This window comes from Gallus gallus, chromosome 5, assembly GCF_016699485.2.
Source record: "Gallus gallus isolate bGalGal1 chromosome 5, bGalGal1.mat.broiler.GRCg7b, whole genome shotgun sequence".
NCBI lineage: Eukaryota > Metazoa > Chordata > Aves > Galliformes > Phasianidae > Gallus > Gallus gallus.
In genome coordinates, this window is record NC_052536.1 from 36,079,101 (window position 1) to 36,097,509 (window position 18,409).

Here is an 18,409-nt window from a genome sequence, read left to right on the forward strand (position 1 = left end):
ACAGAAAACTCTAAAATTTGGTGGATTTTAGGCTTTTAGGATTTTCACAGGAAAACAAGCATTTTGAAGATTTAAATCCTAGACTGTGAGGGAATCATATAATTGTTTGAGTTGGAAGGGACCTTTAAAGGTCATCTAGTCCAACTCCCCTGCAATGACCAGGAACAGAGCTGTCTCTTTGTAGAGTTAGATCTTCAGGCTGAGAGTAAGTTTTAATTAATCTTGCTGGGACAGTTTTGCATGTCACTACCATGAGCTCCCTGTGTCATCCCCTCCTGCAGGTTCCTAATCCTGTAGCAGAACTTACAAAAAGACTATGTGGTGGCATCTCAACCATTCTAGCTCACAACTCTGTATATTAACTTCAGGGCTGTTGAACTTTGCACTCAGAGACTGGAATATGAAGTGCAGCAGCTGGGGAATGAGCACACATCTAATTCAAACCTCCCCCTTCCTGCAGTGGCAGGCAAAGGAGAAGGGAGAACAGATGGGACAAGCAGTGCCTTACACTACTGTTGTTGCTTATTTTGTGTGCAGAAGTGGATCCCTTAGACTCTGTCTCACTGTCCTTCTGCAAAATAGGAAGATAATACAATAAGAACTAGATACATTTAAAAGGATAGGAGCAATTAAGTCCACATTAATATCTTAGACTTCATCTTCCAAGAGCAGCAATTATTTGAGGGTTTTTTTAGCAGTATTGAAGCCTGAATGCTAATTGCTTAGTGGATTGGAGTCCTACATTGGTTTCTTTGTCTCAGGAACTCTAATAACATTTTCTAGAGATGGCAACTGTTGCGTCTCCTTCTGTTATTCTAATGCACCTGAGTCCTGAGCTCAAACATCCCTACTGTTCAAGTCCTTGGCCTTCACTTAAACAGAAACCAACAATCCTGCTGAAGAGAGAGAAAGAGAGAGAAAGCTTTGTAATCTCAGCCTACATGCTAGTAGGTTCATATCACTGTACACATTTTCATTTGTGACATATATAATATTTCAGCTCAAGATTCCAGAGGTGAAAGGTTTTAAACTCCAGCTTAGCTCTACTAAAAATATAATTAAAAACAAAAACAAAAACAAAAACAAAAAAACCTCTGCTAGAATTATGCTATTCAATTGCAAGGTCCTATTAATCAGAAACTAAACAAGTACAAGACCACAGCCTGTAAAATATTATTATTTTTATAAGAATTATTTATTTTTCAGAAGCAGAAGTGAACTGAAGCTTAAGTGGAAGCAAAGTGGAAGTAGTGAAAGCATCTCTGCAGGTGCTGGAGGATATCACTGGCAAATGTAACTGATGTATTTTAAAGTGTAACCATACACAAGTTTCTGTACCTTCCTGACAAGGGTTACTGCTGTTGTAATAATGAGAGCAGCAGAAAAGTTCTTGTGCTTACGTATGAAGTTCAGTGTCTGAAATGCTGCTTCCTGCTCTTTGGAAGAGATAAGCCCAAAGAGAGCAATGACTCCTTGGAAGATGAGACTGTCATAGATGTGTCATGGTTTTATGATTTTTGGTTATTGATATTCCACATCATAACATCATGTAGTGCACTGGGAGTTAAAGAGTTAATGCTCCAGTCCTAGACACCTGTCCAGAAGAGAAGAACTACATACCCCAAAGGACTTTGCATTCAGAGAGAAGATATAAGCTTTTGTAGATCACCTGGCCTGCCCTTTTCTGGCTCTCTCTCATCCCTGCTGCTCGACCTGATTGCACGTCTCACCTTAGTGTAACGGTGAGGCCTTTCCACCTTTCAGACACTCTCTCTCATTACATTTGATTTATTAGCTTCAATTCTAATTATGTTGTATTATAGTGTGTCACCTTGCATTCTGATACTGTATTTAGTAAATTGTTTCTCCTCAGATCGTTGCCACTGTTTTCAATTATTTGGGGTCCCCTGTGTCCCCTTTCCAAAAGCATGGATTCACAAATCCCTCCACCCCACCAGCCACTGAACCAGCCTGTAAACCACTGATAACATGACATTTGGAACCTTTAGCTACTGTGATCACTTTATATATGAAATCACAGTTACTTAAATAACGTTTAAAGCAGATCAAGACCAATCCTAATCTCTGCAGAACACCACTTCCCAGATGTTATTGCTTCAAAGCTTCTGCATACAGTTAATGCTTTGTGGATAGTCCACTGATACAGCTGGACCAGATCAACCACTTACATCAACTTCACTCAAATCAGCAGGACTCCCATGGCTTGCAATGGATTATGATCTCCGGGAGCTAGAGTGAAGCCACTGAGAGAGATTGTAGCCATCATTTAAGTAAATCATATTTTGCTTTTGACTTCAAGGCAGGCAAGATTTCACCTTATACTGTTCCCATGTAATGTCACCAGCTCTAGCAGATATACTCTACTGTATGTAAGGCTACCTAAAGGAGTGGCATATACATAGCCTCAACAGCAAAAGTACTCTGTACTGCTGGACCTGCCCATGTGTATGTAGACCTATGTCAGTCGGTTTATATCAACGCTATACAAATTGTATTAAGAGAGAGTGAATTTACTAGAGCCATTCAATTTTATTACTTCGAGTTACCATATCTCTTACTCCTTCCTTTCCTTGTCCCTGAATGTAGGCCTGAGTCTTATGAGTATTCCACACAGACCAGGGTCCAGTGCTGATGTGTGTGAGGATAATAAAGAAAAATATTAATGTAAGGATGAAAGAGAAAGAGCAAACTGGGAATACAGGCAGGTGTTGAAGATATCTAGGGCTCCAAGAGAGTTGTAGTGACACCTTAAGATTAGACAACTAACACAGTTGCTGCTCCACTCTACTATTGGCTCTCACCACTCTGCCCAATATGTTCATAAATGAGTTTGAAAATGTTCAAATTCAGAGTCAGGCACATTTTTGATAACTGAAAATATGAACAGTTTGATCTAATAACTTATTTTTTTTTCCAGTGGGTGGAAGCTGCTGTTGGCATTTTCCAGCATCATCAGTGAGAAATTAATCTTTGTCAGCAGAAAGCAGGTGTAAGTTAATTGAAATGGATGGATTATCCAAGTATAAAACTGTTGTAAATTGAATAAGGCAGCTCTATAAAGAGAAGGCAGTATGTATTTAAAATGAAGTGAAAAACGCTGCATTTAACTTTTTTTCATGTTTTTATGTGGAGATTAAATAAAACAGATTATGCAGCATTTTTAAGTCAAGTTGGCAACTTGTACAACATTTGCACAATACAAATGGTACAAATGCAATATCTGACCCAGATCATCTAACATAAGCTTACTTTGACTAAACTTTTCTGGATACAAATATAATCACACTCAAATTTTCTGTCTCCCAAGGCAGAGATCATGGCAATTGCAAAGCTGCTGTTCAGTACACCCTTTCAGTCACAACCCTGTTGATACACTTCTCCACTCCTTACTGAGGTACACCCCAAGATTACTTTCATAAGAACTGGAGAAAACTCAGCTTAAATGCAAAATTCCAGGAAAAGCCAGAAATACCAAAGGACATGATGTTTGTGCTCTAGTCTTTCAGCTTTTTCATTCCACAAGAAAATGATGGATGGCTTAATAATAATTTCTCTATAGCCCTTTTTAAACACTGGAATGAAAATAATCCTAGAACATGCTGATACTCATTCAATGGTATTACTTAAGTGGGGGAAAAAATGACTTTTTGAGGTCATGAGTAGACAAACAAAGTCAAAAAAGATTGTGGAATTGCTCTGACTGTCCATCTGCTTCCTTTGGTAATTATTCATTAAGTAGTCTAATTTCAAAGAAATTATACAGAAATATTGGAGTTCTTAAAAAGAGATCTTTCAGATTCAAGCTGAGTAGTAAATACATGAAAGCAGACAACTGAGCAGGAGTGTGAAATTAAAGCACCCTCACTGCCCATAAGGCTGAGATATGAAGTCAGCCATGTGACAAGACATCAAGGGTAGGAGAAGAGAGAGACCATAGAACCGGGTTTCATGATTCTGGTATTCACAGAGCTATTTCTTTCTCTGAGGCTTTTACATTCAAATCTAATTAATCCAAGGGTGTTTTTTTTGTTGTTTGTTTTTTTTTTTTTTTTCCTATTATTTTACCTCCCCATTTGGAAATTTTTCTAGATTCCCAAATTTCAAGTCTAAGCGAATACATTTCTGAACACATTTGTTGGTATGATTAATGAACTTCACACTTATGGATTTAGTATATCAAATCCATTCCAGTAAAACAAGGTTTCTTTCCTTCCTTAATGTGAAAGATGAAGGATAGATTAATTTCAAAAGCCACTAAATTAATCCCTTTCTTTAGAAATATATTGAATAATTCTGAGGTGCCTGGGAGGGTTGTCTTGTCATAATAAGTACAGGTTGGATGCATAAGGTCTTGTGTCAACTACATTTCAAAATAATTTTACTTATTAAACATGTCTACATCTGTAAACATAAGTTGTATGAAGTGTAGTTAGGTACTCTTCATCTGTCCATCTGTTCAATTGATACTGCAACTGATGAGTTTTACATGTGATTAATTGTTTAAATAAACCAAATGCCCAGTCTTGTGAGATAATGAGTGTTTGTTGTTCCTGTCAACTTCGGTATTGTTTAGAAATACAGATGTCCTTATGGACAGTTCTAATAATACGCTTAAAAGTCTATACTTCATCCCTGCTCCCTTCTTCCCTGAATAGAAGGAAAAGGAAGAGAAAAAACAAAGCTGACTGAACAGTGTAAGTAGCTTTACCACGGGTATCATATCTTCAGACTGATTTGTAACATTCTGGATGTGGCCTACAATATTGACTGTAGTACACATCAGTGATGGAGCTTCATCTATATATGTTTAAATTCCTTTGTATATTTCCTTCATCAAAATTGTTTTGTATAATGAATGTGGGGGGTTATGTGTTGGTACTGTTGTAATTTTTATCTTTTTTTTTTTTTTTAACAATTTTACAAATTACAAGATTTAGCCTTACAAATTCAGCTAATTCAGTTGCTGAAGTGCAGAAACGCCTCAGATTGTCATGAGCCCTATCCATTCATAGTGGAACTGCAGGAGACAACAGAATTACACCAGTGATGAATTTTGCTCATTAAGTTTCTTCCACTTAAATTTAATCAACCCTTTGTGAACCTCATTCATTTCAATGGCATTATATGAAACAACTCAATGTGATACAATTCTTTTGTTGAAATTGCATTGATTCCTCTGGAGATGCAGAGGATATCAACATAAGTCCATAAGATCTAATCTCCTTTTAGGTTACTAAAATAATTGTATTTCTATTTAATGCCTTTAGCCGTTTACGTAATAAAGTCTCTAAATTAATTTGTATGTTAAACTTAGAGTTAAATTGCATGAGTTCGGTGTTGTATCATTGCTCTCTGGTTGAATCAATGTCACTGAGTCCTGAACCAAAGCTTTTATTTTCTAACTATGAAAGACTGTACTTGTGAAACAAAATGTAGTTATCTAGATTCTAGATCATTATTACACAGATTTCTGACAATTTATTTTGAAATGCTTAATGAATTAAGGATATTTACTTGTTTGGATACATTTTTCAAGTAAATTTTGAATATTGAAAAAATAATACATACCAATTTAGAGTCAAAATATTATGCTCTTAAAGACACTAAAATTTTCATATTTAAAGTTTTGCTAGTAATAAAAGCTTAGCAGTAATGTTTTAAACATACCACTATAATTATTAGCCCCCGATGTTGGAAAGAACTCCTTTTATCATTGCTGGCTTCTAAGGCAGAAAAAAGTATTCTTCAGTTCTTCATGCCAACACCCAAATCAATACACTGCCTATTTCATGGTTATCTTGTTACAACCATGTGTTTAAAGAAGCCCTCTGCACCGGGTCAGTGGTTAAATAGGTCTTCAAAATGAAGACATTGGTCAGGTTACTTTTGCTCCCTCTGAATTCCTTTGTCTTTTTCCTGAGATCATTTCTATGTTTGAGCAACTATCAAAAAGTTCACATTGAAGAAGATGTGGTTTCCACTAAGAAAGATGTGGTTTCCCCTATAGTGTAGTTCATCTTTGTGACCTAACTCCTGGAAAGTCTTGTAGTTGAGGATCAGAAACTAAGGGAAATGTTTTCTCTTGCCCACTAACTGAATCCGACAGGTGAGCCAGGAAAGTGCCACTTCACATTCTGCTCCTTGGGAGCTGAGGTGCCCAGCCAGCTGGCTCATTCCTGAAATACTCTTGTGAATTTGAGAAGCCTACGTGCCCCACAAGGGCTTAAAGCTTAGCAAAGAGAAGGTGAACCTTGAATTAGCTTTCCAAGAACCCTCTAGGGTCTGGGTTTTTCATTGCTGTTTGTTGAAGAGAAGGGTCCATACATAATTTTCAGAGTGTGAATATCCCCCACTGATTCGATGGGACTATTAAAATTCAAAAGGAAAGTATTCATAATTGTTTGTAAAATCAGTGGCCTAAAAGTGAACCACATGCCTTTTTCCCAGTAGCTTGAGCTCCTCCTTGAACTGGTCATTTAGACTCATGTGTCATCTTTCCAATGCTAAGGTAGAATCTAAATCTGTGAAAAATTAACAGACAGTGCACAATTTCATGGTTTTGTTGTTGTTGTTATTGTTGTTGTTGTTTTTCCATGAAATAATTTTATTTTATTTTTATTGTGTTGGGGGTTGACTGTGTGTGTGTGTCTGAAAAACTGGCCAGCACTTGTAAGATTTCTAAAATTTTTATATGCAATGTTCACTATATTTTCTTCTTCCCAGATACACTTTCTAAAACTTATTTGCATTATGACAATAAGAAAAAAATATTATGTTCTTCCTCAACTGTAGAACAGATAAGAAACCTCATCTTCTTGTAGTGAGCAACAGTGTACTTTCTAGCAACCGCCAAACGCTATGAAAATGGTTTCATTTCCTTCCAGAATTTGCCAAAAACAGATGATGACTGAAACTGGTAATGACTATTTTCTATTCTCTATCCCTAAGTAATTGACCATTAATTATAATATCAATAGGCTGTGGATAAGTAAAGCAGACACATGTTAGGGCTACATTTCATTTGTAACTGTTTTGTATATATCATAAATCTCTAATATTGGGCTATTGTCACACATGATGAATTATTGTAAGCATGTCAGCACATAGTGGAAGTCAAGTACATTCAAATACTACTCAGTCAGAATTGAATTTGGCATGATAGTCTCATAAAAGGGGACTCAATTGAGAGTTTCCACTTGCCTGCTCTAAACTTGTCACTTGTAGGTGCTAAAGAGCTTGTTGTGTTGGTTTAATTAGTCAACAAATCGGTCCTTACTTGATTGCGTGGTCGTATCACATATGTTAACACTTCACTGTTTGATGGAGATATTAACAAGTGACAAGAGTCTCTTGGTCTATGGACTTTAAAGAAGAGAAGCTCTTCTATATTATTTCATTTGGTCCTGCCAATATTTATTAGATCATGCAGGCTGCAGGCTGCCAGCAAGAGAAAGACAACACAAACATTTTTCAGGGTTATGCTCATCTGTATCCCAAAGAAGGGTCACTAAACAATCGATGGTAGAAGAATATAAGTAAGATGAGTGTTTTCTACCACAGCTTAGAAATTCATTATTTGATACAGTTTGCTGCAGACCTCCTTGGAGCTTTTTTCACTTAAAGATAATTTATGACAAGAACAGAGAGGTTCTTGAAAATGCTATAGCAACTGGAGCTGAATGATGCCACTCTGGCACTAGATGCATAGTCACCAGAGGCCAGTAAAAAGGAAGTTTGCATTTGTATGAAGAACTGTATTAGTTAAGCATTCATCAGTGTTGTATAAAATATTCATATTACTTGTTGGTGGAAGATTAAACAAAAAAACTTCAATAATTAAAATGGCTTATTCCCAGGAGTGGGGGGTAGGGAAAAAGTTGGTCCTCTGCAAGTTTGCAAAAGGGCTTGTCTATTCAGTTTTTGTATAGCAGCAAACAAAAGAGGAGTGCATACTTTATAGGCTCCACTTGTTTGACCACCATTCTGTTATAGCTTTTATCTGTGCTTTACCAGTTATCAAGCCATTCAAGCATGTGTTGCAGTAAAGGGAAATATAGAAAATCTCCTTGGTAAATTTTGGTGAGTCTCTTCTTAGAAAATGCCATTGAAAACAGTTTGGTAGGTGTTGTATGTGCTGTTATTCATAAATATAGATTGGCTGGTCTTAGCAATATGTGAAGAATTATAATGGGAAAGGATCGTTTGAAGTTTACTATTTTAATAGTATTATAGTTAAATGTGATTTCTTTTTTTGTTGTTGTTGTTGCAAAGCAAGAGGACAATTTGAATAATTCCATTAAGAGGAAAATAATCATTCATATACATAAAATCTCATTGCTCCCATCCTCATCAAAATGTTATTGTCTTCCCATTTCTTAATTTTCACTGGTCAGTCTGAACTTTTCTTTTAATACATAAAGAGATCCTTGAAAGTCAGGATATGTTATAAGACAGATGTCTTAAATCACTCTGAATTCTTCACAACATCTTTAGGTTTCTCATATTCATCACAGGTAAAAGAAAATTCACAAAACCAAGTTAAAGCATTTGTAGTAAGCTAGCTAGTAATTTTATCATTAGTAATCAATGATAGAAAAATTTTTTTTCAAAGCAGCAGTAGTTAAATTATTTGTATGAAATTCTCTGTGCACAATTTGGCAAAAAAAACCACAAAAATGTATGTTAAATGCATTTAAAAGTTTGAACATATGTTTAAAAACTGAATTTTGTTAAAAAAAAAAAAAAGAAAATACTAATCTTGTCAATAGTAAACATGCATAAATATTGGAAATTCAAATGCACAAGTTTAGGCATAGAAAGTTGTTCCTGCAATCTTTTTAGTTATGTCCAAGTCCATCATACAGATCATTTTTTCATACACTTATATGTAGGTGCACACACTTCTGTGAAGACAGTACTTTTTTTTACTAACAGCAGTATAAAATATAGTAGCTGTACTAAAATGATTTTTATTTATGTGACTAGAGCATTGCCAAGTATTTTTAGCTATTGTTCTAAGATGTAATCTGTATTAGTGTGAATTGTTTGAATTAGTCTGAAAGTATTGTTCACTTCTTATTCAAGTATCTGGAGTTAATTGCCTTATATAGTTATAATTTTGATGGAAATAAAGATGAAGATGCCAAATGGGAATTCAGGGAGCAGATACTCTGAAACATCACAAATACAGAACAAAAGATAGTTCTTGCTTTTATCTTGCTAATATTTACCTTTTTGTATAGTGAGATATTTTAGTGGGTTGTGGGCATATTCTGCACACTTGGAAGTGTGGATTATGAATTTTAAGAGTTTTCAAATGATCCTTGCCCTGAGAAAGAAACCTTACCTTTGGGATTTGTTCAATTTTTTTTTTCCAATACCCACAGTATCTTAGAGAGTCTGTAGTTGTGCCAGTCCTTCAGATTGTTGGGGAGCATCTGCGAATTGCTAAGTACCCTTAATTTCTATTGATTGCAGTGAACAAGGGAAAATGAAAGATAAAATGAACCAGAGACTTCAGAATGCATATGAAGCCTTACCAAAGTGAGAGTTTGCTTTGTCCTAAAGTAGTGACTACTCTGGATTTATTATGAGCTAATTTTCTTCAGTGTTCCTGAAAATACCTCTGTCCATGTCCACCGATTCAATATTTTATGCTTATCTTGTTAATTCCAAATATATGTATTTTATCCTAAAATATTGTTTTATACTAATCACTGACCAATATGTTCTCTTTCTCTTTTCCTATCATTTTATTGTAATTACTATTATTTGGCTCTGCATAATAAATTGATTTTGCCTCAGGATGACCTTTTGGTTGTGTGGCAGCACTACCTGAATTCCATCTCCACCTCTACGGAGATGAATGACTTTCCTGGTGCCACAGTCATGGCTGACTGCTGTCCTTCCTGAAGCTCAAGCCTAGGCTGTTAAGATAAAGCTAATAAGTCAGTCCAGAGAAGCAAATACACCAGCTTATGAGTAGGGAGAGCTGCTCTCATATTAGTCTAAAACCCAGTTGACTACACAATGCAGAAGTGTAATGAGAAAGTGGGTGTCATTGTTTTATGGTTTTTGTTATCAGTATTCCACATCATAACATCAAGTAGTGTTCTGGGAGTTAAAGAGTTAATGCTCCAGTTCCATGGATCATGGATAGTTCTGGGTACCTGGATCTCAGAAGAGGTAGAATTACATACCACATACCCTGTTGTTCTGTTTCCATTTTCTGTTCAGAGGGAAAAATAAAACTGTTTGCATATGAAGAGACACCCCCTCTTTCCCCTTCTGCTTGGCCCAGCTAGATGTCTTGCCTTAGCATTAGAGTAAGGCCTTTAGCTTTCAGATACTCTCTCTCATTTTATTTATTAGCTCCAATTCAAATTATAATGTATTATAATGTATTATCTTGTATTCCAATATCTTTTTTAGTAAATTGTTTCTTCTCAGATCATTGCCACTGTTTTGTTTTTAGGCCCATCTCCCTACCCTTTTCCCTTTCCCAGGTCATGGGTCCATGGGTCCCCCTGCCCTGCTATTCACAGAACCTGGCCAAACCAGTCCGTAAACTGTTAACAGTGGGTTGGAAGGGAGATCTGCTATCCAGACTCCTGAAAAAGTATTGCTAGCAGCAAAATCTGGCCAAGCTGCTCAGGATTTTAACCAGTCAGGTCTTGAAAATCTCCAAGAATGGAGAAAACATAAACTTTCTCTCCAACTTTCTTCATGCAGTCATAAATGTGTTCAAGAAGGACTCATCTCATGATTATCCTGGAGCCTTTAGTTTCACAGATAGCCCTTTTGGCCTTCTTTGAAGATGGGCCTCCCACTGGACTCCATGACTTTTCAATGACAGAGAATGGCCTCGCTATGCTACTGACTATGATATAGATACTGACAGACATAAGAGAAATCATGCCCTAAAAGATTTGGATAAATATTAACTTGTTGTTATTCAAGCCACAACTGCATACTAGGAAATAATAAATAGTTCCAGTGTAGGGAATTTGTTCAACAGAACAATTTGGGTGATTCTCATCACCCTGTCAATAGCTTGGAAGAAGCCCTTTCAATAGCCTGGAAAAAGCCTTTTATAAAGAGTGGAATTATATGGAAAGTGTTAAAGAGAGTCCCTTTCTGAATGCTCTTTATTCTGTCCCTTTGGATTCTTCTTTACATATGTTCATTGAGACACTGAAGTAAGTTTTTTCCACTGTTGAACCAGTGTAACTATGAGAGGATGAATCCCATCCCCTTTTGACTCATACATTATCAATGAAACGCTTAGGAATGCATTGACTGAAACATGTATAGTGCTATTAGAACCAGAACTTCCTTGCATAGAGAGAGATGCCTCATCACGGCATACATATGTATATGCATAGTCATTCTTCAGATTAGCCACAGCCACATCTTTATAAAATGCTTAATTACTGGAACACAAAACACAGATTACATTTCCTCCCTTAATCAGCTTTAAGATACAGTCGATTCTACTGTGGGGCTGGAAGATCAATGTGATGACATCTTGAGATCCCATTCAGCCCTATTACCCTTGTAGTAAACAGGAAACAAAGAAATCCAATTGCTGTATATTTGTGTTTGTATTTCTGTCTTTGCTAAGCACAAATGAGAAAAGTTACACTGAACTATTGTTACTGAATTGTCTTTGGCTACACAAGCAGGAGTGAGACAAAGATGACAAATGCATTCTTATTTGAAAGTAGCATGGATGATGCAGTAGTCCTCAGCTACTCTTTAGATCTTAGATGAAATGTATATTTTGAAAGATAAAAAGGATCTGAGTGGTATTCCCAAAGCTCTATTTTTGCTAGAAAGAAGGAAAGAAGGAAGGAGAGAAGGAAAGAAAGAAAGAAGGCAGGAAGGCAGGAGGGAAGTCAGGAAGGCAAGAAGGCGGGAAGGCAGGAAGGCAGAAAGGCAGGAGGGAAGGAAGACAGGAAGGCAGACAGGCAGGCAGGCAGGCAGGCAGGCAGGAAGGAAGGAAGGAAGGAAGGAAGGAAGGAAGGAGGGGAAGAAACCAGCAGCAGGCATATATTGCTTTTCATGGGAAGCTGTAGCCTAATGCCAAACGTTTGAGTCTAACTGGACATTATAAATCAGAAACTTATGGATAATCTATGAATATAGTGTTATCCTCTACTAATCTAATTACATGTACTGTTTGCATAACAGTGGTTTTAACTGTCTTACAGTCTCTGGAACTCTTTGTGCCTCTTCAGTAGCTGTAAAAGGATCCCAAATGATTGGCAGCTCAGGAGGCTGTCTTTTAGGTAGCTAAAATGTAGTGGAATTAATCCTGTCTTATTAGAAATAATATGCAGTACAACTGATGTTCCAAGCTAAGGGTGCTGAGCAGTAAGCTAAGATGGACTGAGGCACAAATATACATCCTATCCTCATACATCCTAAAGAGGTATCACCTCTGACACGGGAACTGCAGTAGTAAACCCTGCTATAGGTATAGCCTAGAGAGCATGATCAACAACTCTGAAAATACTGCAATTACATCTGTCTCAGCCCTTAATGACACAGGCGTAATTGCTGAGGAAAAAAGAAAAAAAGTATTGATTCCTACTTAAGTTTGTAAAATGGGAATCATGTGTTATTAAAAGACTAAGCAATAGTAATAATGATCATCAGTGCTGGTGCATGGGTGCTTTCCACATACACTACGTTCATCACCTATACCAGGGTATGCCTCTGCCTTCACATGCAAAGCACAGTCTCTGAAGTGTCATCTGTTCTGCAGTTTTTGAAAGGTCTATATCCACTAGGTGTCAGGGCATTGCATGCAGAAACATCCTCACCAGATCAGACACACAGTGGGTTTCTGATCCACCCCTAGCTCAGTCAGAGTTTCTAGCCTCGCTGATGAAAGCAGACAGGTGTGGGACAGCAAGAACCATCATCACACCAATGCCATAGTACACCAACACTGATAGGGACTCTTTCTCTCAACATAACTTCTAGTACATGCTCTGCTTTGCAACAACACTGCAACAATCAACAGTTGCACAAGTTATCTGTTCAAAATGAAGAAAGCAAACAAACAAGCTGCTTACAGCTGACTTTAGTTTCAATTCAGCTCAGCGCTAAATTTTGATAAATGTATAAAATCTGATGAATATAAAGAAATAGGAAGCTCCTCTTCAACGGATCCCACAAAATGAAAATATGCAATTTATTGTGTGGCTAAGTCTACAAGATTTGCTATTTTGCAACACCCACATTATGGTTATATCCCAGTTGCAAGTATTTAAATATCCTTTGTCTATTTGCAAATTGTTTCAAATGCAAGTAGCAAGGAGAAACCATATCCAGTTTAGGACATAACTCAGATTGCCATAACTGCAGAACAGAATGCTTGCACATACTCTTAAGTTACACAGGCACTGAGGATATTCAAGGGCTGCTCTGAAAGTAATGTCTCCTATTTTATGATGTTGGCCCACAGCATCAGAGGCAGATGGTGGTGGTATGATGATAGAGGTTGAACCTTCCCATCAATATTCCATTGCCAATGGCAGCAGAAAGGCAGTTTGACAAATGGCATCTGACATGGAAGCACGTATGAAGCAAAGGTGTGTTACTGAATCCCTCCATGCAGAAAAAAATGGCACCCATTAACATTCATTGATATTTCTGAACATTTAAGGAGACCAAACAGTGGATGTGAGCAGAGTGAGGCAGTGGGTGATGCATTTCATTGGTGGCAACAGCAACATGAAAACAAGTCATGTTCCAGATGGCCACACATAGCTACACAAAATGAAGTGTCTCGATCATCTCATCTGTGCAAATTGGCTGATGGTGGTTGTAAAAGAGTGTTATGCAGCTGAGCATTTGGGCCATCAGATACTATTATTGTACTGTTTGTATCTATTGCAGTTTCCATGGAAATAAGTAAGTGTTACTTTTGGAGCAACCTGCATTTTTATGTGTATAAATAATAAATACAACATTTAGTGGTTAGTTTTGTTTTCCAAAAATAATGGACCTGAATATATGCTCAAACATGCCAGCAAAGTGAAGGCATGAATGACTGTCCTACTTCTCTGAATGTGTTAAGCGTGCAAGTTAGTAGGCAGTTCATATTTAATTTCAAGATCCTTATTAAATTCAAGGTGCCTCACAGGACTTCCTCTAGTAGTAAAAAGGTAGCATTTGTAACCAAGTGCTTCCAACTAACTTTAACCATTTTTTTTCAGTCACACTTAATAATGTATTTTAACTATTAATATATATGGTAAACTGTTAAAAATCATTCTTAGTGAACTCTAAATGTTGGCATAGCCACTGCAGAAGATTATTGTGAATTTCAGTTTGAGTCCATTTGAGTTATAAAGGGATTTGAGATTTCTTACTCTCTTAAAAAGCTGAACTTCTGCTCAGTATTGGATAGGACATGTGAACTATAAGGTCTGTATTAAAACACAAGGCAAAAAATTAATGACATGTTTTATTGATTTTTATCCTACCTTTCATGTCTGTACTCTAAGGAAAAATTAGCCTGCAGAAGGGCCAGGAGGTTCATGAACACACGGATTCCATGGTCCAGAATTTTTCAGTAAGTATTTCAGTGCCTGTCTGCTGGCAAATCTGCAGCCTGGAGCATTGCCTGGGTCTGTAATTCCAGGTTAAATGTTAGGAGGCAAAGCTCAGCTACACTGGATTGGTGTGAGATGTGAGGAAAGCTGAATCTTCTCTGCATTTTCAACAAAACATCAAATATCACTATACATGCAGATACCGACAAGGTATATGTGATAAAATATGAAACTGTGATTGTTTATTAAGGTTCTATGATTACTACACTTACCTCTTCCATTCTAACCCTATTAGCAACCTCTGATTGCCACAAGAAAAAAAAAGAGGGAGAGAGAAAGAGAAATTTCCAGAAAAATTTTCTCCTTTCAGCATTAAGCTATCATCTCACTACTCCCCGTTGCAAGGGAGAAGATTATTATGCCACATGAAAGAATGGCAAGAATCAGGAGGATAGAAGTCTATGAGGCCTGGCGAGGCTGAACTTCAAAGTAGAGTATCTTCAGAGAAATACTTAAGGTCACTTCAGCAGTTCCAACTCCCTGTAACAGCAGCTGTTCTAAAAGTAATTAGATCAACCCAACACTAAATATAGGCCCAAAAATATTTAAAGGCTTTTAAAAAGATTTTGAAGGGTTTTTTATATTCTGGAATTTAGAAATTACTTCAATTAGTACGAAAAGATACTCTGTGCTACAAATATATATCTGTATGGGCTATAAATATGCAAATATATATTTAGTCTATATATATAGGCTATGTATATATTTAGGATATACATGCATATTTTTATATACATACACATATACACTGAAGAGTGTACAAGGATTTTACAGAAGAATGTCACATCTTTAAAGGTCAGTGAGCAATATCAGGGTTTCAGATCATGGCCGTTAGAAGTATGCCTCTAGGGAAACATTTTTTTCCCTGTGGTTAAAGTTTACCAGCCAAAATTGAGATACAGTTAATCCTGTACAAATTATCAGTTCAGTACCTTGACCCTAGCAGCATTACAAATGGGAAGGCCCCAGCTATGCTGCAAGCAGCTTTGGAACACCTGTTATACCAGACTTTAGAGGTGCACAACACTCCTGTCTGCCTTTATTCCCTGTAAGGATGAGAAATGCTTATGCTGTACGCATGGCAGAGGCAGCAGATCCCCTTGCTGGAGGTGGCTTCCTGCCAGCTGACCCCATTCCAAATGCATCCTTGTCATTGCGATGCTGCAGCACAACACCCCAGTGAAGGAGGAATAAATGATCTAGTGAGTATGAGGCTTACAGAAAGGTAAAGGAATACAAATTAAAAACTTGCCATTTTTAAAAGATGTCTTAATGCCCATGTGGCTATGCTATTACCACATCACTAAATGGTACAGGAAACAAAGTAGAAAAACATTACTTTAAACCTGTAGTTAGGGTGTTAGAGGCTTGATCCAATGCCAAGTGGGGTGGGGGTGGGGTTGTATCAAATGCTGAATGGCTTTCAGCCCATAAAAGGGATTATGGACCATTTGATGAATTTGTGTCACCATGTGCTGGACCATGCTAATCTTATTGTGTCATTTCAATCGTGGTAAACACGCAGCTGAAGCAAACACATACAGAACATCTTTTCCTCCCAAAAGGTTTATTGATGGAAATCTAAACTTTCTCCCCTTCTTGCATACCGTAGTATTGCAATTTACTAAAAAGTTTTAAGAACTCCATAATTTCTTCATATAAAGTCTACATCAGTTCCCTTACTTAGCTGTAAAACCAAACTCCACCAAATTAAATAGGATACTTGATTCTTCCTTCACAGAAAATATTTTACCCATTAATGAAAAGTTGCTTTATATAAAGGAATTCAATTTTTTTCGATTGGGTTAGACTCACAGACAGACAGGAATAAGCTGCCATTCTTCCATTTGATAGCCAGACGCTGCCAGTTGTTGCTAGGGCAGTCATGCTGTTAAATTAGGTCTAATGAACGAGTAATTGCTTTAGGTATAGTGAACCATTTCAAAGAAAACAAGGATTCTAATTGATTTGCAATTTGTTTGGCACATTTCATTGTCTGGGGCTATTGATTAGTCTTCTGGATTTCACACTGCATGTGTTTCCCTTTATTAAGGGAATAACAGGTTACTGATTACTTTCCTTCTGGGTTTAATGTAGCGGTTAATGTCTACTTTGTTCTTGTGTCATGTCACAGGCAAGGAAGGAATAATATGCAAGTGGGTGGCCCTTTGCTAAGAAACTCCCCTGCTGCTTTGAGCTGTGTACTCCAAGACATGCTGAAAAGCAGATCAAGAGAAAGGGTTAGAATAGCAGGACTCACAAGTTATGGCCTGAGTCAGGATAGACCCAGGCTAGAAACTTGGCTTTCCTTCCTTATCAAAGCACAACACAGTATGAAGCAGTTGGTGGTAGATTTGTTCTTGTTTGGTTATGTGTTTCTATATGAGAAAACACACCATAGTTTTATATGCCTTGGTTTATGTACAGCAACATCTTAATAAAGGAAAATTTAACATACTTATCTTTTTGCTGAAAAAATATGGACTCATAGCATACATATTTTGAAGAGCGTGCCATTGCACATTTCAAGTCTATCTTGGTTAATAAGAGAATGAGTTAATTTAATTGACAGCTTAGTTCATTTCAAAGACAATCATGTATAACATAGCTGATGTGCATTACAGTGTAATTAATTTCTGATTTCTTAACATTCATAGAATATAAGAATGCAGTGCAAATGAAATGAAATGATTACCTACAGTGTCTAAGGAATCATAACAATGTGTCCCTACCTCTCTCAGAGGAATCAGCCATGTAACATTAATGTATCTGAAGATCTCTACATAAGCCTGATCCAAAGTCCGTTGAATTCAACAGTAAAACACTGATTTTCAGAAGCTTTTGCCAGTGAGCACAACATTTTTTTCTTGATTCATCTCTTTAGAACCCATATATTGCTTCAACAAACAAAAAAAAAGTTTGACTGTCAGATGAGCTGTCATGCAATGTTCTATGTATCCAAGTTGTACCAGTGGCACCAAATGACCAATTACAGAAATCTAGTCTTCGCTCCATGTGCCAGGATTTGAAACTACTAATGCTGCAAAGGTATTTTTGTCCAGTTTTTATAAAGAGTATTAGTAAATTTCCTACACAGTGTGAAATTTTTTGAAAAAGTACAATGACACATCTCTGAAATATAATGTTGGTCATGGTTTGCTTAGTCCAATGATAAATTTAAAACTCATGGAAGATCATGATTTGAACACTGCTAAATTCTAGGTATTTGCAGTGGGAGACATGGCAGCTGCATCTTATCTTGAAATCATTCTGTATTTCAGATCATATTAGATGTCTTCATTAAACTGGTTCTGCACTTTCAAACTCCTGTTAGATCGAGATTAGTGAAGCCCTTGATCTTATAGGCCGAACCATAATAGTCTCAGTAGTGGAAACTAATGTAACAGGAGGCACAAAAATATTTTGTTATCATGTTTGACAGCCATTTGGCTTGCAGTAGACAAGCATATAGTATTCTACTATATGCTTATCTAATTGTCTACTGTTTTGCGATGCACTATGTAATTTATTTTTGCCATGCTGTTCTCAAATGATGAACTGTATACCAAGTATCTGGGATATACTAAAACAAGACTTAGAGCTTAGCAGATTATAATTAATTACTTTATATTTTATATGATTTTTTTGCATCAGCATACCCAAGCCACACAAAATGTGTATTTATGTATATATCAAATTGGAAAGTAAATATATATGACATAATATAATTCTAAAGTAGAAAATTCATGAAATTTTAATTC

General features: G+C 36.7%; 1 long non-coding RNA gene across 3 annotated transcripts in view; it reads right to left on the reverse strand.

The window, feature by feature from the left end:
- LOC112532498 overlaps positions 1 to 18,409 on the reverse strand; it is a 71,213-nt gene that overhangs the window by 18,550 nt on the left and 34,254 nt on the right. The window lies entirely within an intron of this gene.